A 19,362-nucleotide genomic window follows, 5' to 3' on the forward strand; every position below is an offset into this window, starting at 1 on the left:
GTATTATTCACATATCCAATTAATCCAGCAACATTTACTGAAAATACTATTCTTTCACCCATTGCATTGTTGCCTTTGTCATGAATCAGATGACCATTCGTTTATAGGCCTTCTAATGTAGTCACTGGTAGTTCATATAACTTTATATCAATCCCATGAGGTCCTCATTACTATAGCTTTATGATGGGTTTTGTTCTCAGGTAGAATGAATCTTCCAGCTTTGCTCTTCTTCAGTTTCTTTAGATATCTTGGCCCTTTTTTTTTTTTTAGTATAGTATGATAGTTAATTTTTAAAAAAATTTTATTGGAGTATAATTGATTTACAATGTTGTGTTAGTTTCAGGTGTACAGCAAAGTGAATCAGTTATACATATACATATATCCACTCTTTTTTAGATTCTTTTCCCATAAAGGCTATTAGAGTTCCATGTGCTATACAGTATGTCCTTAGTAGTTATCTATTTTATATATCCTTGACCCTTTGCATTTCCATATGAATTTTAGAACCAGCTTTGTCAGCTTCTCCAAAAAAATCCTGCTAGGTTTTTGATTGGAATAGTGTTAATTTACAGATTAATTTGGGAAGAATTGACATCTTTATGATATCGAGCTTTCTGAATATTAAAAGTTTATTTATTTTTAAAAAATATTTATTTATTTGGCTGCACTGGGTCTTAGTTGCGGCATGCAGGATCTTTTAGTTGTGGCATGCGAACTGTTAGTTGCAGCATGTGGGATCTAGTTCCCTGACCAGGGATGGAACCTGGGCCCCCTGCATTGGGAGAATGGAGTCTTAGCCACTGGACCACCAGGGAAGTCCCAAAAGTTTATTTCTAAATTTATTTAGGTATGTAGTTTCTCTAAAGGATTTTTATAGTTCTCAGTGTTGGGGCAATGCAAATATTTTGTGATATTTATTTTGCGAGAATTATTTTTGTGTCGTTGATATATTGATACTATTATAAATAGTATATTTTAAAATGTAACTTTCTATTTGCAAATGATATAGAAATACAAATGATTTTTTTTTAATTTTTTTTTATTTTTGGCTGTGTTGGGTCTTTTTTTTTTTTTTAATTTTATTTATTTATTTATTTTTGGTTGTGTTGGGTCTTCGTTTCTGTGCGAGGACTTTCTCTAGTTGTGGCAAGCGGGGGCCACTCTTCATCTTGGTTCGCAGGCCTCTCACTATCGCGGCCTCTCTTGTTGTGGAGCACAGGCTCCAGACGCGCAGGCTCAGTAATTGTGGCTCACGGGCCTAGTTGCTCCGCGGCATGTGGGATCTTCCCAAACCAGGGCTTGAACCTGTGTCCCCTGCATTGGCAGGCAGATTCTCAACCACTGTGCCACCAGGGAAGCCCCACAAATGATTTTTAAATAAAGACCTTTTATCCAGCAACATTGCAGATTCAATTATTAGTTCACATAGTTTATAGATTCTTTTGGATTTTCTGGAATATAATCATGCTATCTACAAATAATGACATTTTTTTCTTCCTTTCAAATCCATACATACACATTTAATATATTGCAATGGCTGGGACCTCCAGTAAAATATCAGTTATAAGTAGTAAGAGCTGGCATCTTTGTATCATTCCCAGTCTTAGAAGGAAAGTTTTCAATTTTTTACCATTGGGTATGATGTTTGCTGTTTTTTGTTTTGTTTTGGTTTGTATTATTCTTTAATTGTTTAAGAAAGTTGCCTTTTATTCCCAATTTGTGAAGGCTTTGTGTATATATATACATATATATATATGTTATACATGAGGGAGAGAGAAATTTTGTCAAATTGTTTTGCTGCATCTATCAAGATGTTCATATAATCTTTTTCCTTTTTTATGTTAATGTGGTTGGGTTAATTTTTAAATGTTAAGCAGCCAATCTTGCATTCCTAGAATAAGCTCAATTTATGTATCACTAGATTCAATTGTCTATATTTTGTTAAAGATATTTCATCTGTGTTTATGAGAGATTGGTCTGTTAATTCTCTTTCTTGTAATGTCCTTGTCAGATTTTGGAATTCTGGTTATACTGCTCTCATGAAAGTTGCATTAGAAAAACAGTTGTCTCTTTGTTTTCTGGAAGAGATTGTGCAAGATTCAAGTTTTATTTTTTTCCCTTAAATTTAGGTAAGAATTTACCAGTGAAACCATGTGAGCCTAGAGTTTTCTTTGGGAGAGATTTTTAAATAATAGATAAAATATGTTTAATAGATATTGAGCTATTCAGATTTTATACTTCTGGCAGTTTTGGTAAATTATATATATATTTAGGAATTTATCTATTTCACCCAAATTGTCAAATTTACTGGTGTTAAAGTGTTTAATTACCAAGCAGTTGGCATTATTCTAGTTATATTTTTGTTATTGATTTCTATCTTGATTCTATTGTGTAAAGAAAACACACTGTGATTGACTTCATTTTTTTTCAAATTTGTTGAGTCTTTTCTTCAAGATTTTGGTAAAAAATCCATGTGCACTTAAAAAGGTGAATTCTGGGCTTCCCTGGTGGCACAGTGGTTGGGAGTCCGTCTGCCAATGCAGGGGACACTGGTTCGGGCCCTGGTCTGGGAGGATCCCACGTGCTGTGGAGCGGCTGGGCCTGTGAGCCACAGCTGCTGGGCCTGTGCGTCTGGAGCCTGTGCTCCGCGGCGGGAGAGGCCGCGATGGTGAGGGGCCCGCGAGCCGCGGTGGAGGGTGGCCCTCGCGCAGAAGCGAAGACCCAACACAGCCAAAATAAATAAATAAATAAATAAATAAAAATTAAAAAAAAAAAAAAGGTTCTAAAGAACCTAGGGGCAGAACAGGAATAAAGACACAGACGTAGAGAATGGACTTGAGGACATGGGGAGGGGGAAGGGTAAGCTGGGACGAAGTGAGAGAGTGGCATGGACATATATACACTACCAAATGTAAAACAGATAGCTAGTGGGAAGCAGCCACAGCACAGGGAGATCAGCTTGGTGCTTTGTGTCCACCTAGAGGGGTGGGATAGGGGAGGGTGGGAGGGAGACGCAAGAGGGAGGAGATATGGGGACATATGTTTATGTATAGCTGATTCACTTTGTTATAAAGCAGAAACTAACACACCATTGTAAAGCAATTATACTCCAATAAATATGTTAAAAAAAAAATAAGTCCTTGTGTATGTAGGTGTGACAAGTAGAAAAGATTTTAGGAGTGGAAGCATAGGTTTCACTATCATTTTTATGCCTTTTGAAGACCATGTTTTAATTATCCTTATCTGTTTCAAATCTTTCCAAGTAGATTGAGGTAAAGACTCATTTTCTTTAAATTGGCAAGATGAAAGGACAGTAGGATGCTCTTCTTCACAATAATATTGTGATATGTTTGTTACTATCAGGTAGAAAATCAACCAACACTTAACTCCTGTTTCTCCTCCTGCTTTACAAATGCTAATTAGTATTCAAATCACTAACGCATTGTGAGTAAGAGCTTCACAGAGATTATTCATATACTTGCTGGTTGCTGGGGATCCAATTTATCCACATAGTAGATTGGACACACAGGAGGTGACTAACATATATGGTGTTAAGTTGCATGATGAAATAAGCAAAGCAGGTAGAATTCTCTGAGTTGAAAGCTTACAAGAGTGAGAAAAAAATTTTTCCCTTTGGAATAGTGTTCAGATATTATCTAGGGCTTCTTTATCCAGTTTGTATCTACATATAATAATATCATATAATATATTTCAATAGTATATATCTTGGTAATAAGATGTATTTCTTCTTTTTCCTCTTGTTGCCACCCTGTGGCTATTTGCAAAGACAGATTCTGTGATATCATTCATGCATTCAAGCAAAGTTCTACTCCATATGATCCTTGTTTGCTTGGTCCTAGATATGGAAACTGAGTGTTTTGAACACACGATACTCTTTCTGACCTCAAGAACATCCTAGAAGTCTTCCCTTAACCACACCCAAATGTCCTAGATTTAGACTGAGTCCGTCCTCACCCTTAGATTAGGAAAACTTTCCCCCTACTTTGCTATCTGTATTAGTTCACCTGAGTTTTTTTTTCAATACAGAATCCTATGATTCCTTCTTAGAATAGAGCAAAATCTGTAGTATCTATTTTATTTTTTCTTTTTTAAATTGAAATATAGTTGACATACAATATTATGTTAGTTTCAGGTGTACTACATAATGATTTGACATTTGCATACATTATGAAAAGATCACCATAATAAGCCTAGTAACCATCTGCCCCCATACAAAGTTATTACAATATTATTGGCCATATTCCTTATGCTGTGTATTACATTCCCATGACTTATTTATTATATAACTGGAGGTTTATACCTCTTAACCCCCTTCACCTATTTCACTGACTTCACAACCGCACTCCCTCCTGGCAAACCCCATTTGTTCTCTGTATCTTTGAGTCTGTTTTCATTTTGTTTTATTTATTTGTTTTGTTTTTTAGATTCCACATGTAAGTAAGATCATGTGGTATTTCATCTTTCTCTGTCTGACTTATTTCACTAAGCATAATATCTTCTCGATCCATCCATGTTGTTGCAAATGGAAAGATTTAATTTTTTTACGGCTGAGTAATCTGTCATTATAACATGTATACCACATCTCCTTTATCCATTCATCTATTGATGGACACAGGTTGCTTCCATATCTTGGCTATTGTAAATAATGCTACAATGAACATTGGAGTGTGTATATCTTTCAAGTTAATATTTTTGTTTTCTTTCAGTAAATACCCACAGGTGAAATTGCTGGATCATATATTAGTTCTATTTTCAGTTTTTTGACAAACCTCTATACTGTCTTCCATAGTGGCTGCACCAATTTAAATCTCCATCAACAATGCACTAAGGTTCCCTTTTTTCCACATTCTCACCAATATTTGTTCTTTCTTTCTTTTTTTTTTTTTTTTTAACAATAGCCATTCTGACAGGTGTGAGGTGGTATCTCCTTGTGGTCTTTATTTGCATTTCCCTGATGATTAGTGATGTTGAGCATCTTTTCATGTATCTTCTTTGGAAAAATATCTATTCAAGTCCTCTGCCAATTTTTTAATCAGGTTGTTTATTTTCTTAATGTTGAGTTGTATGAGTTCTTTGTATATTTTGGATATTAACCCCTTATCGGATATATCATTTGCAAATATCTTCTGCCATTTAGTAGGCTGCCTTTTTGTTTTGTTGGTAGTTTCTTTCACTGTGCAGAAGCCTTTTAGTTTGACGTCGTTCCATTTGTTTATTTTTGCTTTTGTTTCCTAGGCCTGAAGAGACATATCCAAAAAATTATTGTAAGACCAGTGTCAAAGAACATACTGCCTCTGTTTTCTTCTAAAAGTTTTATGGTTTAATGTCTTACATTTAAGTCTTTAATCCATTTTGAGTTTATTTTTGTATATGGTGTGAAAAAGTATTCCAGTTTGATACCTCTGCATGTAACTGTCCCATTTTCCCAATTCCATTTATTGAAGAGGTTTTCTTTTCCCCATTGTATATTTTTATCTCCTTTGTCATAGATTAACTGATCACATAAATGCGAGTATGTTTCTGGGCTCTCTATTCTGTTCCACTGACCTATGTGTCTGTTTTTGTGGCAGTACAATACTGCTTTGATTAATGTAGCTTTGTAGTATAGTTTGAAATCAGGGAGCATGATACTTCCAACTTTGTTCTGTCTTGGGATTGTTTTGGCTATTCAGGGTCTTCTGTGTTTCCACACAAATTTTAGAATTATTTGTTCTAGTTCTGTGAAAAATGCCATTGGTATTTTTATAGAAATTATATTGAATATATAGATTGCCTTGGGTAGTATGGTCGTTTTAACATTAATTCTTCCAATCCATGATCACGGTATCTTTACCGTGCTCATATCTTTCCATTTGTCTGTGTCATCTTCAATTTATTTCATCAGTGTCTTATGGTTTTCTGAGTACAAATGTTTTGCCTCCTTGGTTGGGTTATTTCCTAGGTATTTTATTCTTTTTGATACACTTGTAAATGAGATTGTTTACTTAATTTCTCTTTCTGATAGTTTATTATTAATGTATAGAAACAGAACAGATTTCTGTATATTAATTTTGTATCCTGCAACTTTACTGAATTCATTTATTAGTTCTAACACTTTTTGGTGGCACCTTTAGGATTTTCTATATATAGTATTATGTCATCTGCAAACTGTGACAGTTTTACTTCTTCCTTTCCAGTTAGGATGTCTTTTATTTCTTTTTCTTGTTGATTGCTATGGCTAGGACTTCCAATACTATGTTGAGTAAAAGTGGCAAGAGCATGCATTCTTGTCTTGTTCCTGATCTTTGAGGAAATGCTGTCAGCTTTTCATCATAGAGTATGATCTTGGCTGTTGGTTTATCATATATGACTTTTATTATGTTGAGTTATTTCTCTCTATACCCACTTTCTGGGGAGTTTTTGTCATAAGTGGGTTTTGAATTTTGTCAAAAGCTTTTTCTGCATCTATTGAGATGATCATTCTTTAATTTGTTAATGTGATATATCACATTGATTTGCAGGTATGAACCATCCTTGCATCCCTGGATTAAATCCCACTTAATCATGTTGAATTCGGTTTGCTAATATTTTGGTGAGGAGTTTTGCATCTATGTTCATCAGTGATATTGGCCTATAATTTTCTTTTTTTGGCAGGGGGAGTTTGTCTGGTTTAGTATCAGGGTGATGCTGGCCTCATAGAATGAGTTCAGAAGCGTTTTTCCTCTTCAATTTTTTTGGACTAATTTGAGAAGGATAGGTGTTAACTCTTCTTTAAATGTTTGGTAGAATTCATCTGTGAAGCCATCTGATCCTGGAATTTCATTTGTTGGGAGTTTTTTAATTACTGATTCAATTTCACTCCTAGTAATCAATCTGTTCATATTTTCTATTTCTTCCTCATTCAGTCTTGAGAGAGTGCATATTTCTAAAGATGTATCCCTTTCTTCTATGTTGTCCATTTTATTGGCATATAAATGCTCGTAGTAAACTCTTATGAGTTTTGTATTTCTGTGGTGTCAGTTGTAACTTCTCTTTCATTTCTAATTTTATTTATTTGGGGCCTCTCTCTTTTTTTCTTGATGAGCCTGACTAAAGGTTTATCGATTTTTTTTTATCTTTTCAGAGAACCAGCTCTTAGTTTCATTGATTTTTCTTATTGCTTATTTAGTCTCTATTTCATTTATTTCTGCTCTGATCTTTATTGTATTCTTTCTTCTACTAACTTTGAGTTTTGTTTGTTCTTCTTTTTCTAGTTCCTTTAGGTGTGAGTTTAGATTGTTTATTTGAAATTTTTCTTGTTTCCTGAGGTAGGCTTGTATTGCTATAAACTTCCCTCTTATAACCACTTTTGCTGCATTCTATAGATTTTGGATTGTTGTGTTTTCATTTTCATTTGTCTGCAGGTATTTTTTTGTTTCCCCTTTGATTTCTTCACTAACTACTGGTTGTTTAATAGGATATTGTTTAGCCTCCACGTGTTTGTGGTTTTTGAAGTTTATTTCTATTCTCATAGCTTTGTGGTTTATATTAAGTCTGTCTGGTCTAATGTGTCATTTAAGGCCAATGTTTCTTTCTTGATTTTCTGTCTGGATGTCCTGTCCATTGATGTCAGTGGGGTGTTAAAGTCTCCAACTATGATTGTGTTACTGTCAATTTCTCCCTTTATGTTTATTTGCTTTATGTATTTTGGTGCTCCTATGGTGGGTGCATATATATTTATAATTGTTGTATCTTCTTGTTGGATTGATCCCTTTACCATTATGTAATGCCCTTCTTTGTCTCTTGTTACAGTCATTGTTTTAAAGGCTATTTTTTCTGATATAAGTATTGCTACCCCAGCTTTCTTTTTGTTTCTATTTTCATGGAATACCTTTTCCGTCCCCTCCATTTCAGTTTGTGTGTGTCTTTAGCTCTGAAGTGAGTTTCTTGTAGGCAGCGTATATATAGGTCTTTTTAAAAAATCCATTCATCCACCTATGTCTTTTAATTAGAGCATTTAGTCCACTTACATTTAAAGTAATTATTGATTGATATGTACTTATTGCTATTTTATTAATTGGTTTCTTGTTGTTTTTGTAGTGCTTTTTTCCCCTTTCTTTTGCTTTCTTCCCTTGTGATTTGATGACTATTTTTAGTGTTATGTTTACATTTCTCTTTTATTTTTTCTATTTTGTGTCTGTATCTATTATAGATTTTTGGTTTGTGGTTACCACGAGGTTCATTTATAACAACCTATATAAATACATGCCTATTTTAAGTTGATGATCTCTTAAGTTCAAATGCATTCTAACAATCCTGCATTTTTAGCCCCCCCCAGATGTTTACTGTTTCTGACATCATAATTTACATATTTTTGTTTTGTATATCCTGTAACAGTCTATTGTGGATATAGATGATTTGACTACTTTTGCCTTTTAGCCTTCCCACTAGCTTTATAATTGGTTGATCTACTACCTTTACTGTATATTTGCCTTTACCAATGAGATTCTTCCTTTTGTAATTTTCATATTTCTAGTTGTGGTCTTTTCTTTTCCACTTATAGAAGTCCTTTTAACATTTCTTGTAAACCTGTTTTAGTGGTCCTGGTCTCTTTTAGTTTTTAATTGTCTGTAAAACTCCTTATCTCTCCTTCAAATCTGAATGCTAGCCTTGCCAGGTAGAGTATTCTTGGTTGTAGTTTTTTCTTTTCAGCACTTTGAATATATCTTGCCACTCCCCTCTGGCCTGCAGGATTTCTACTGAAAAGTCAGCTGAAAATCTTATGCGAGTTTCCTTCTATTTAACTAGTTGCTTTCCTCTTGCTTCTTTTAAGATTTGCTCTTTATCTTTAATTTTTGCCATTTTAATTACAGTGTGTCTTGGTATGGACCTCTTTAAGTTCATCTTGTTTGAGACTCTGCACTTCCTGGACCTGGATGTCCATTTCCATTTCCAGGTTAGGGAAGTTTTTGGCTATTATTTCATCAAAAAAGTTCTCTGCCCCTTTCTCTCTCTATTCTCCTTCTGGGACCCCTATGATGTGAATGTTAGTATGCCTGTTGTTGTCCCAGAGCTCTCTTAAACTCCTCATTTAAATTTTTTTTTCTTTTTTCTGTTCAGCTTGAGTGATTTCTACTACTCTGTCTTCCAGTTTGCTGATCTGTTCCTCTAATCTACCCTTGATTCCTTCTAGTGTATTTTTTATTTCAATTACTGTATTCTTCAGCTCCATTTGGTTCTTCTTTGTATTTTCTGACTCTCTGTTAAAATTCTCCCTGTGTTCATCCGTTCTTCTCCTGAGTTTGTTGAGCATTTTTACAATCATTATCTTAAACTGTGTATCAGGTTGATTGCTTATCTCCACTTCGTTTAGTTCTTTTTCTGAGGTTTTGCCTTGTTCCTTCATTTAGAAATATTTCTCTGTCTCCTTATTTTGCCTAATTCTCTGTGTTTTTTTCTATGTTTTAGGTAAGTTGGTTATGTTTCCTGATCTATGAGAAGTGGCCTTATGTGGGAGACATCCTATGAAACACAGCAACATACTCCTCTCTAGTAACCAGAGTTATATGCTCTAACGGTGCCCCCTATGTGGGCTGCATGGGCTCTCTGTTATGGTGGGACCAGCTACTGACCTGCTAGTGTGCAGGACTGGGTCCTGGAATTTTGCTGCATAGCCTGGGATGTCCTGGGCTGGTTCTGGCCCACTGGTACACAGGTGCAGTCCCTGGCATGGCTGTCTTTGCAGCTCGAGAGGACCCAGGGCTGGTTCTGCCCACTGGTGAGAGGGCCAGGTCCCAGGGTGGCTGGCTGAAGGGCCCTTGGGGACTACTCAATTTTTTCTTAATGAGACTCAAGAAGAGTTTAATTTTATTATCTTTTGATTTTTTTTTTTTTGCTTTACATTTATTAATTTTTTTGTTTCCTATCTTTAAATTCCATCTTTTTAGTTCTTTTGGTATATTTTGTTGATCTTTTTCAATGTTCTTAAGATGTATACTAAGAATCCATCCTTTTTTTGTTATTTCTTCTTTAATGATGAAAACATTTAAGGCTAACACTTTCAGTCTTTAGTATAGCTTTTGCAGCAATGTCTCATAGGTTTCAATGTGAAGTGTATTTTTCCACAATAAAAAAATTAAGTAAAAAAATAGTGTCTGGGTTCATTTTAGGTCATGGTTTCTTCATGTGAAGTTTTAAATGGAGAATATCCTATCAATATCTTTGACATCTCCACATTATTGGATCTTTCAATCTTTTAATATAGTGTAAATCTCTAATTTGTCTTTACACCTTTTATTTAGTTTTAGTTTTTTCTCTTTAAAGGAGTTGCTTTTGGGGGGGTTAGTTTTATGCCTAGGAACCTTATATTTTAGAATAATTTTTTTGGTAAATTTTCATACATGTACAGAAAGGGTATGTCATAAATTTATGGCTTGATGAATTTACACAAAGTGAATATACCCATGTAAATACTAACCAAATCAAGAATAGAACATTACCAGGCCCACCCCTTAAGAAGTTTCCTTTGTATTCCTTCTAAGTCACTAACTCTACCCTCTTCCCAAAAGAAACTACTCATTTAATTTGTCATTTTAATGTAGTTCAGTTTTACAATGCTTCCCTTATAATTAGTGCTTTTTGTTTCCAGTTTAAGAAATCTCCTTACTAAGTTTATTAAAGTATTCTCCTTTGTTATACTCCAGATGCTTCCACTGTGACATCTTTGGCTCAGAAGTTATGTAACTGTATGTGATTGATCTCCAACAATTGGGGTTATTTTCTAATTTTCTTTTTATTATTGATTTCTAGTTTAATCCCAACATGATCAAAGAGCATATTCTGTATGTTTTCAGTCTTGTCAAATTTGTAGAGGCTTGCTTTATTGCCCAGCATGGGATTAATTAAGGTTTGTTCCATGTACACCTGGAAGAATGTGAATTCTTTCACTGTTGGGTAGAGTGTTCTGCATATGTCATTTATGTCAAGTCTGTTAATCCTCTTATTCAAATCTTCTTTACCTTTAATGATATTTTCACCTTAAAAAAAATTTTTTTTTTTTTGGTGAGAATGCTGACGATCTACACTCTTAGCAAATTTCAAGTATATAATACAGTGTTGTTAACTATAGTCACTATGCTGTGTATTAGATCCACAGAATTTATTTATCTTATAACTGAACATTTGTACCCTTTGATTAACATCTCCTCATTTCCCCCACCCCCAGCTCCTGGCGACCACCATTCTACTCTCTGTAAGTTTGATTTTTTTAGATTCCACATATAAAGTGATACCATATATTATTTGTCTTCCTCTATCTGGCTTATTTCACTTAGCAAAATGCTGTCCAGACTCATCCAGGTTGTCACAAATGGTAGGATTTCCTCCTTTCTCATAGGTGAATAATATTCTGTTGTATATATATACATCTTCTTTATCCATTCATTCATTGATGGACACTTAGGTTGTTTTCATATCTTGGCTATTGTGAGTAATGCTGCAATGAACATGGGAGTGCAGGTATCTCTTGTGATTTCATTTCTTTTGAATATATACTCAAGAGTGGAATTGCTGGATCATTTGGTAGTTCTATTATTAATTCTTTGAGGAACTATTTTCCATCATGGCTGTAGCAATTTATATTCCCACCAACATTATCAAGGATGAATTTTTGACTGCTTGTTTTATCACCTAGTGAAAAAGTATGTAAATTCTCCCACTATTCTTATAGACTTGGATATTCCTATTTTTAGGTCTGTAAGTTTTGCTTTATATATTTAAGAGACTTATAGCCAAATATAATATGCAAAACTTGTTTGTAATGTGATTGAAAAATGTATTTTAAGACACCAGGGACATTAGAACATAGGCTGTACATTGGATGATATTTAGGAATCATTCCTAAATTTGTTAGATGTGGTGATATCTACTCGAGATAGATACTAAAAGGTTTATGGGTTAAATTTTACAACATTTTATAGAATTTGCTCACAGAGTAAATTGAAAAGACTAAGAAATATACTTCCTTTAATATTTTTATACCAAATGCCTCTTCCTACACACAAAGATATTATAGAGAAATGATTGACAAAGATATGATTTATCACATGCTAAATAAATAAAGCTGCCTCGTTTCCCATGGAAAGCTGACTTGGAATTTTGTCAGAGGCCTTGGGCAAACGTAGACAAATACTCCATTTTTTTAAACCACTAATAGATGATTCTTCTTTCTTTTTCTAAATGTGAACAACAAATATTTTGGGAAAAAAATAATATAGTATATACAGTTGTGGATGGGTGGGAATATTTTCAGAGTGAAATCAGAAAACTCATGTGATGGTTAATTTTATGTGTCAACCTGACTGGGCTAAGAGATGCCCACGTAGCTGGTAAAACATTATCCCTGAGTGTGTCTGTGAAGGTGTTTCTGGAAGAGATTAGCATTTGATTCAGTAGACTGAGTAAAGAAGATCCACCCTCACCAATTGTGGATGAGCATCATCCAATCCATTGAGGGCATGACTAGAACAAAATGGAGGAGGATAAGTGAATTCCCTCTTTCTCTTCTTGAGCTTGGACATCCATATATCCTGCTCTTGGACATCAGAGCTCCTGGTTCTCTGGCCTTTGGAGTCTGGGACTTACACCAGTGGCCCTCTGGTTTTCAGGCCTTCAGCTTTGGACTGGGAGTTACACCATGGGCTCCCCTGGTTCTCAGGTTTTCTGACCTGGACTGAATTATACCTCCAACTTTTCTGGTTCTCCAGCTTGCAGGTGGCAGATTGTGGGATGTCTTGGCCTCCATAACTGCATAAGCCAATTCCTATTACAAATTTCCTCATATATATCCATATGTATCCTATTGGTTCTGTTTCTCTAGAGGATCCTGACTAATAAAACCCATAAGAAAAAATTGTATTTAAAAAAATATTTCTTAAACATGGTCTAAGGGGAGATTTTGAACTAAGATAAGTTCGCTAAGATGTACACTGTCATTAGTACCCAGATATGTGAGCCAGCAGTCTTCAGCACAGGAATCAACTCACCAGGCTGTGAGCAACAAAATAAGAGAATACCATTGGGAAGGTATTCAACTAGAATGGTCTTTTGTAGGCTGATTATGAAGTGGATTTAATGGAAACTAATATTTTTTTCCTTTATTCCATGAGTTTGAAATCACCTGTAAGTAGCTCTTAGGAAATTTGTGCAGAGATATTAAAAATACAATTTGCTGATTGCCTGAGCTCATCTCTCTGTAGCCCATATAATGGGTACTAATTTTTCTTGTTTTCAGATGTAGAAACTGAAGTTGAGACTTAGATCCAGACAGCTTGCATGTAGTGTAATGACAGCAGCAACGCTTATTGAGCAAATGCTATGGCACAGGCAGTATATGCCATGTATTTTACCAACATAATTTTCCTTGTCAGGAAAGTATGGTTATATTCATTTGACGATTGTGAAAACTGAGTTTCTAAAAGTGAAAGTGACCTTCCCAAAGCTCTACTCTAAGTGCTGGGTAGCTGGAATTTAATCCTGGATCCGTCTGGCTCCAAACCCTGTATTCTTTCTTGTGTATCATAAAACTATTGACCGCCATGTGCTTCAGATTAAAATGATCATTTAACTACATTATATGGGGTTGTTTTAGAACACATTACTTAAAATTTTTCTTTTTCCTTTTCCTTGCCAATTATTTTATTTCTTCACCATTTAATTCGTTTTTAAAAGTTATGAAAGTATGCTCGCTTGTGTTTTTTTTAAAGATCAAATAATAAGAAGGTATAGTTAATTCCCCTATTTACATCCCATGCCCTTCCTATAGATGACCACTGTTAAATTTCTTACATAGTCCTTTTCAGAAATTTTCTGTCTATTCAAACACATACACACACATTTTTTTTCTTAGATGAATGTATATTTTATTTTGCATATTGTTCTGTACCTTTCTTTTTTCACTTAACATATCCTGTACATCTTTCCACAGAAATATATATATAGAGTTCTACATTTTCATTTTAATGGCTATGTATATTGGCATTCCATTGTATGGATGTACATCATCCAGGTAACCAGTTCCTATTAGGATTGCTTCCCTTTTTTTAATTGCAAACCGAAACCGTACTGCAATGATCAGTCCTATATGTATATCTTTGCATACTTCTGTGAGTATCTGTCAGATTGAATTAGGTGCTTGAAAACCAAGGATTACCTTCTAAGCAAGTTCTAATTTTGGTTCTAATAAGTAATGGGACATAAATTTCAAGGGACCCAGGAGACCCAGAAGCCAGCTAAAAAGAGTTATTATATAGCACCTTTATTCTCTACTCAAAGCAACTTTATTCAATATTCAGATATTACCACATTGGCTTCATTCTGCTGCTGGTGAGCAGAATTCTTTCAAATATCTGAGCTGTCTGCACTCACTGTGTTTTACCAGGATGATCGTGGAAGGTTCTGCCTACAGGTGAATGACATCGTCAAAGGGCAAATAAGTTTTGATTCTTTCAATTACCTTCCTCGAGGTAGAAATCCATTGGGACGTGCCAAGTCTCTCATCCTAATTGTTAAAGTAATATTACACAGCATTCTGGATCAGTTTATTGAACAGACATTTTCCATAAACTCTGCAATCTTTACACATCCAATTTGTGGCAATAACGTGAAGCTGTTTTTACTAAGAAAAGAGCATTCCCATCCTGATACATCTTACTTGTGAACAATTGTTATCTCTCAATTTGATATTTCTTTTTCTTCAAAAGACAAAAAGGTCATTAAATATATGGAGTGTGTTAAGAGAGGGATTTGACTAAGGATTTATTGGAATGAGGATAAATTCCTATAAGTAGAAATGCTGACTTAAATGGCATGGTTTTTAAATTTTGATAAATATTGTTAAAATGCCATTCAAAATTGTTTAAATGTATATTCTCACAAGCTTACAGTACTCTGAACCCCTACCCATCTCCACACACACATTCTCATCCTGGAAATTACTAATGTTCTAATTATGGAAAATATTATTTGTAAAACATGTTATCTTGTTTTTCAATTGCATCTTTAAATTATGAATGCATTTTAGCATCACATATTTTTTTACTTACGACTGAACTGCCCAGCTAGAATTTATTTTAAGCATCTCAAAGAAAAGTGGGGAAGTCATCTCATGATGGGTAAATATGAAGGGAGACAAGTCCAAATTCCCTTGGAAAAACTGCTTGTCTTCTGCAGGCTTGCTCAGATTCTTTAGTACAGTCATGAACACTGTGATTCTCTAAGAGAAAGGGTGGAAGAGGGGTTTGAAGGAGAATCATTTCACACTCCTCCCCACCCCCAACCTTTCTTACCACAGCAGTTATGATGACGCCACCTCTGGCTCCTAAATGCTGTGGAAATTTTATTTACGAGTATATATTTCTGCATGTAAAAACTGTAAAGTAAACGTTTATTTGTTGTTATTCATTATTCAGTTCTGTTATATACTTATCTTGAAGAATGTCTTATGTAATGATCAAAAAGGGGGTTAGATAGTATAATAGATCGTCTGCAAAGATAACTGTGCCTCCCATCAAGCAGTGAAAACTGTTTCCCCTCCCCTTGACTCCAGTTGGTCTTGTGACTTGCTATGACCTATAGAATGTGATAGAAGCATTGTTGGGCAAGTTCTAGGCCCTGCCCTTCAGAGGTCTGGCAGCTTCTGCTTTCACCTGTTTATAGAGTAAAACAAGAGTTGAACCATAATTGTAAGAGAGAGAATGAGAGACCAGCCAGCTCCCAGCCACTCCAGTCACCCTTGCAGAGATGCCTGGCATGTAGATGAAATCATCTTTGACATTCCAGGTTCATGTGAAGCTTCCAGCTGACTGCAGTCACACAAGAGATTCTAGTGAAGAGGAAGAACCATGTGAAGAGAAAGAACCACCAACTGAGCCTGGCTAACTCTCAGAATCATGAAAATAAAATAAATAACTGAAACACTAAGGTAGGTACTAAAATAGTACCTAGGGAGAAAATCTTGTGAAATATAAAATAAAAACCAATTGTCAAGACAAAGGAGCTCAGTGTAGATGGATAGAGAAGGCCCCAGACAAACAGGAGAGTACAAAATTCTTGAGTTAGGGTTCAATGGCTGGGACAAGTATTCTAGACCTGTGTTTCCAGTATAACATTTTTTGATGATGGGAATATTCATCTGTGACTATTGAGAACTTGAAATGTGACTAGTGCATGTGTGGAGCTGAGTTTTAATTTTTATTGAATTTTAATTAATTACATTTAAATTTAAATAGCTCCATGTGTCTGTGACCACCATATTGGACAGTGTAGCCACTACATCACATGTCAGACTTCATCCTGATGAAGGGATAAAAATCAACAACTCAACCCAAAATTGTGTCTTTTCACCTGTACTCCTCCTCAGAATTCTGAGAGGAACCTCATTATACTCAGACCTTCATCTGCTTTAGAGTCTCAGCTGAGAATGACCATATAATCTGTCAACTTCTGCATTTGGAAAACCAAGAATTAGAAGTGGGTTCCCCCTTGTTATGGTCTCTGAGTAAATAGAGAATAAATAGGGGCTGAGAATAACTTTTTTTAAAAAAATCTGTCTTTGCCTTTTATTCTATGTCTATAAATAGTCTTGAAGTAAAAGCACCTGTTATAAAGGAAATTGTTAAGAGCTTTAATTAGGGTATTGAAATGCAAACCCAAACATATATAGGTATGTGGTGTTTCCCAAACTTCTTTCAATATAGAAATATTTTGTGTGTGACCTCTATTAATCTCTTACAGCAGCAATAGGACACATTTGGGGAATGCTCTCCTAGAAAACTGCAGAATTTTTATTAAACTGGGTTAAATGTCATAATGAAATATTGAACACTTCAACCATGAATACTACATGGTAACTTTCCAAAATCAATTCCATTTCCTTAATTAGAAAATTAATCATTTGAGATTATTAAACAAATATGAAGCAAGATTAAAATGATGATTTTCATTTCCTTATGGGTTAATTTTTAAATATTTAACAAAAATAGAATAATACTTTTCTCAGAGAGGGCAAGATTATAGCTGAGATTTCATTATATGGTAACTAGACTCCAAAATTTTCAAACACTATTTTTAACATTCCTACCTCCTAAAGGCAATATTGACATTCACATGAATAAAATCATTCCTCTTCTATACCCATCTGGCAGTAAACCATGATTTTCCAAAGAGCCAAGGACAAATAATTATTCCAAGGACTCTTTTTTGCTGGAAAGACATTCTTACTTTCTTAGGAGAATATAATTCGTTCTGCTTCATTGTTGGATTTACCACCAGTGAAACTGAAAATATATTATTCCTACTGCCTATGAGTCCTCAAAAGACTCTCCTACCCTCCAGAGTTTGTTCCAACTGGTTCGTCAAATTAAGGTAAACAAGCAAATTATTCCAGTCACTTAAAGATCTGGTTAAAATGTGAGAAAATATCTCTTCTCCCAAAATTCCTATTCATGGAATTTTATGGTTGATAGCAATCCTCAAAGGTCATCTTCCTCCACCTTCTCGTGTTGGCTGCATATTAGGATGAGGTGGGGGTGCTTTTAACACTGCAGATCCCTGGGCCCCACTCCAGACTATCTCAGCAGGGGAAGGGGAAGCAGGCGCAGACATCCTTAAAGCCACTTTGGAGATTCTAATGACAGTTACACCTTTGAGCCAGTCCATCCTGCTCACTTTACAGACGTGTAGACTGAGAATCAGCCGGCTAAGTGCGTCACCATTTTTTCTTATTTATGAGGCCATCAAAACTAGAACAGTCTGAACAAGTGGTGGTTTTCCAGCTTGTACACAAGTCACTAGGATTACAAGTGTGTCTGTGTGTGTGTGGGGGGGGTGTCTCTAGGACCACCTCAGGGTGAAAGGGGACGGTGAGGAAGGGAGAGACTCTAATCTCCCATCAGAACACCCCACATAGCTGTTTGTATATCGAGGTACTTCATATTTCATTTGAAGAGAGGGTTCCACTGCTAAAAGTATGCTAAGTCTGAAGAATCACTCCTCTAAAAAGGTGAACATCACGTGTCGATTTCTGAGATGCTTATCAAAGTATCTCAGGAGCCAGACACTGGTTCAACTATTCATGAAATGTAAAAACATTTAAAAGAACAGAGGAGTGTTTATTCTTAAATCACATTTTTTTTCCCAGGTGTTTGATGAGCTCCAAGGGACTATCTAAGCTCAAATATTTGCACCTATGAAAAGTATGTGTAGCAGGTAAGAATCTCAGGCCACAAGTGCAAGCTTTTAAAATGTATTTCATTTTTCTTCAACTGACTTAATTTCTATTTTTATGTTCTATTACCCTGACACCTGATGCACTTTGACCCTGCTCAGGGTATGTAGGTAATTCCAAGGCATCAGGGTGGGTCTCTGGTCCCTGATCCTGTCTGCCCTCAATGACATCCTCTGAAATATCCTCTTTCCCACCTAGCCTCAGGTCATGGGTACATATGGATCCTATTACTCCTGACCACAAAGTCTCTTAGGTCCTCTCTATCGGAGGCTTGTGCCCATCGCTTGGTCTCTCAGGAAAGCATTCAGCTGCTTCCAGCCCACCTGGGTTTGGGGGACCATGTGAGGGTGCCTCAGGCTCCCCTGGGCAGACAGTCCTCCACCATATCTATTGCTTCCCCACCATGCTGCTGAGGGGAGACCCATAAAGCTTGCTGTCTCTCCCAGTTCCACTTAGGAAGTGAAGCACAGCTCTTCTTTGTCACTGGAGCCCCAAAACTTTTCAAGGGCGTGCCCCAGCAGTGGGCACCAAGGCAGAGGACCCCCTCCAGAAAACAACAGTATCTAAGTGTGCTCTGATTCTTCTCTCTTATGGATATCATAGTTGAGAGGATGGGAAAACTGTCTTGAACTGAGAATATTTTCTTCTAAAACCGTTATTCTGTTCTAAAGCCTTCAGAATCCAGGCTCTTGCAACTCAGAACACCTTTTATCTCAAGACAGTTGTTTCTGCTATCATTCCAAAGACCTATTTTAATGCTCAGAGAATTGCCTACTTACCTTCCCAGAAGCCGCCCCAGTGGAGGTAAGGAGATTGGTAAGAGACAAAGGTGGACAGGGGGAAAAATGAATCAGTTAATACATCAGTATCATATCTTTCTACACAAGCATAAGGGGGAAATACTGATCAGGTTCTGATCAATTTCTTGACATCTCTTCAATGCTCATCACTGTTTCATCCCTTTCTCCTTGTTATATATATTCTCTAACCAGGACCATGTACATAATTTGAGGAGCCCAGCACAAAATAAAAATGCAAGGCCCCTTGTTCAAAAATTACTACTGATTTCAAGACAGCTACAGCAGAACATTAAACCAAGC

At 35.7% G+C, this 19,362-nt stretch overlaps 1 long non-coding RNA gene across 1 annotated transcript; it reads left to right on the forward strand.

Annotated features, from left to right (window-relative positions):
• The first annotated feature begins 15,905 nt into the window (after window positions 1–15,905).
• On the forward strand, window positions 15,906–19,008 carry LOC133096397 (uncharacterized). The gene is made up of 3 exons (XR_009701774.1): window positions 15,906–15,958; window positions 18,176–18,243; window positions 18,934–19,008. It is a non-coding gene; the product is annotated as an uncharacterized LOC133096397 (long non-coding RNA).
• Window positions 19,009–19,362: the final 354 nt, after the last annotated feature.

The sequence above is a fragment of the Eubalaena glacialis genome, chromosome 1, assembly GCF_028564815.1.
Source record: "Eubalaena glacialis isolate mEubGla1 chromosome 1, mEubGla1.1.hap2.+ XY, whole genome shotgun sequence".
Lineage (NCBI taxonomy): Eukaryota > Metazoa > Chordata > Mammalia > Artiodactyla > Balaenidae > Eubalaena > Eubalaena glacialis.